Here is a 3,451-nt window from a genome sequence, read left to right on the forward strand (position 1 = left end):
TCAATTTGCTCATTTTGGGACTGCCATGTTCGCGGGCATCATCTTGAGTGCACTGATGATGGGGATGCTCGGGAGCGCGGAGTTTGATCAAGCAAGCGAAGGAGCCAAAGCCTAGTGGATCGCACAGGGGTGCGCGCGCGCGGCACAGGGGTGCGTGCGCGCAGACCCAGCTGTGCGCGCGGGCGGCTGGTCTGTGCGTGCGCACGACCTGTGCGGCCCCCTTCGCTCGATTTTTCTTATTTATAGCTTTTGACTTTCTTTATGAGGACGACTTAACTTGTAATAGAGAGAGAAGTTTTCCAGAAATAGTAGAGAGAGAAAGTAGAAAGAGAAGCTTAAGATTTACTTGTTTGTACTTGAATTTGATCTTAGATTTCAATTTGATCTTGAAATTCCTTCTTCAATTCAATGAATGTTTGTAAGATTTCTTTCCCTTGATTTACTTTTAATGCAATTCCTTCTAGTTTCTTGGATTTTGATTGAGATTACATTCCTTGCTTTAGAATTTGTTGATTGATTGATTTTCTTTTGATTAAGCTTTAAATGAATATGAATTTGATTGAATTTGTTTTGTTTCTTAATTTCACCATGTTTAGTGAGTAGATTAGTTGCTAGGGAGAAGGGGAAGCATGCTTGATTGATGATTTTTGCTAGTTGATGATGCTAAATTGATTTGAATGGTGTAATTAAATTGGTTGACATAGTTGTGCATGTGATTAATTAGACTAGGAGTGATCAACCTATAAGATTAATCTAGATTGCATTGCAAATTTCAATGACATGAACCCTTGATTTGAGAATTGCTTTAATTGATTGAATTTGATTGTGATTTTCCTAGTAAGCCATTCATAGTGAACCCTAGCTTGGCTTATAGGAGATAGCCCTTGAATTCCTTTGATTGCAACTATTGTTTGTCCTTTGCAATGTTTGAATTGATTGAGTGATCCTTCAATTAGCATAATCATTGAGCTTGCATGTGGAACCTATATCCCTAGTGTTTAGTATATTGAATTTCTCGATTTATCTAGTTTTCTCAATACATTAGTTACCAACCGCATCTTCCCGAAATCTTCGAAGTAGCTTGACCTAGGCTATAGCTTGCACCTACTCATTCCCTTGGGTTCGACCCTTGACTTACCATATACTCGTATTAGGTTAGTCGAGTGTTTATAAATTTTCTTTGGCTCTAGGAAAGGGTAGAGAACGACCTACATTTTCCTCGTGTCAAAAATGGCGCCGTTGCCGGGGAGTGATATTGGTGCTTTGTTATAGTTATTGAGTCTATTTCACCATTAATTGAAAATACAAAAAGATTTCTTTTAGGTTACATTTGTAGCCGTGCTACTAACCATTTCTTTTGAGATTTAATGCATAGAGCACGTGATCATTCACTAGTGCCATTTGATCCAGAAATTGAGAGAACTATTGCAAGGTTGAGGGGTGCTAGATGATCTTTGACCCTAGCATTTCAAGTGAAGAAGAGCCAAAACAAGAAGAACAAGCAAGAATGGGAGAAAATCCGAGAGTGGCAATGAAAGAATTGGGGATTCCTGGTGCATATAGATTTGAGAGTGGGATTGCTCCACCTACAACACCAGAAAATGATTTTGAAATAAGACCGGCAATGATCACTTTGATAGAGAGGCGACAATTTAGTGGGGCCAAGCATGAAAGCCCACTAAACCATCTCAAGGAGTTCGAGAAATATTGCAATACTATCAAGGTGAACGAAATTTCCCAAGAATTCATCTGCCTCAAGCTCTTTCCCTTTTCTCTCATAGGGCGTGCTTTGGAATGTCTAGATAAGGAGGTTAAGCCGAATTCTCTAAGGACATGGGATGAGGTCACCAAGGAATTTCTATCATGTTTCTATCCTCAAAAGAAAACGGCGGAGGCTAGAGCTTTGATTCAAGGTTTCAAGCAAAAGCCAAGTGAAAGCCTCTATGAAGCATGGGAGAGATACAAGGAGTATCAAAGAGAATGTCCTCATCACGAAATTCCAACCTATCAAATCATTCAAATCTTCTATGGAGGCCTTAGCCCTCAAGGAAAATCATGTTTAGATGGAGGAGCCGAAGGTCCTATCATGAACAAAACAGAAGAGGAAGTGGTGGACATAATTGAAGACGTAGTAAGGTATTATAGAGATTGGCTAGATGGAGAAAGAGAGTCAACTAGAAAGAGTAGCTCTTTAGTGTACTCAGTTGATCATCTAAATGCAATCAACAATCTATCCTCTCAAATGAAAAACTTGGGGAAGGAGATGTCCACTATCAAGGCAAAGTTAGAAATTTCTACGTACCAAGTTTCAAGTCTTCCCTCCCAATCTAAGGGGAGAGGTACGTCTTCTAATTCTCAACCCCTTCCTTCTTCTAGTAACATGCCTAGTGGATGCTTGTTTTGTGATGATTATAGGTCGTATAATCATGATGTTTCTAGTTGCCCTCATGCACGTATGGATGTTTGTGATGATCAAGATGGAAATGTGAATGAGCATGTGAACTATGTGTCAAATAATCATGATTCTAGGTTTGAGAATCAAAGAGGTCAATGGAATAGGAATTACAACAATCATGGCAATTTTGACAACTATAACCAAAGTGGTGGTTATAGGAACCAAGGTTCTCGAGGTAATTATAACAATCAAGGTTATAGTAGCCAAAATCAAAACCAAAATTATGGTAATCCAAACCAAGGTTATGGGAATCATAATCAAGGTAGTGGTAACCATAATCAAGGTTATGGTCAAAATCAAAATAGAGGTAATTGGAACAATCAAGGTAGAGGCAATTTTCAAAACAATGCTCAAAGAGGCCCTCCACCCGGATTTGCTCCAAAGGCCCAAAAAGATAATTCCTATGTTCAATCCTCTTCTTCTTCACATAGAACAAATTTGGAAGAAATCATTGAAAATCAAACAAAGTTTTTGAACACTTACATGACCGTAAGTGATAAGAAATTTAATGAAATGATGACTCATAATAAGATGCTAAAAAATCAAATTTCTCAACTTGTTAATGCTTTGAAAGACCATGCTAGTCCTTCTTCTTTACCTTCCCAAGGCCTAGATCCTAAGAGACCGGTTAATGCTATTGTCACAAGGAGTGGAAAGATTCTTGAGGAGAGTTTTCCTAAGAAGAGTGAGACCAAAGAGAGCACAAAAGGGGTTTTGGTTGAAGATGAGAGAGATGGTGCATCTTTGAGTGAGGTTAAGATTGAGAAGCCTAGTGAGGTGAGAGTGGAGAAAGAGATTGTGAAACCCAAGCTTCCATATCCACAAAAATTCATGAGACACAAGTTAGATGAACAATTTGGAAGATTCATTGACATGCTTAAACAATTTCACCTTTCTCTACCATTTACCGAAGTTGTCACCCAAATTCCTAACTACGCAAAATTCCTCAAAGACATTTTGAGTGGTAGGAGGACATGTGATGGTGTAGAGACGGTG

The 3,451-nt window shown here is 38.9% G+C and overlaps 1 non-coding gene across 1 annotated transcript; it reads right to left on the reverse strand.

The window, feature by feature from the left end:
* Positions 1 to 1,892: 1,892 nt before the first annotated feature.
* On the reverse strand, positions 1,893 to 1,998 carry LOC145590496 (small nucleolar RNA R71). Its single transcript, XR_014102087.1, has one exon. It is a non-coding gene; the product is annotated as a small nucleolar RNA R71 (small nucleolar RNA).
* Positions 1,999 to 3,451: the final 1,453 nt, after the last annotated feature.

Source organism: Chenopodium album, chromosome 17 (assembly GCF_948465745.1).
Source record: "Chenopodium album chromosome 17, dcCheAlbu1.1, whole genome shotgun sequence".
Classification (NCBI taxonomy): Eukaryota; Viridiplantae; Streptophyta; class Magnoliopsida; order Caryophyllales; family Amaranthaceae; genus Chenopodium; species Chenopodium album.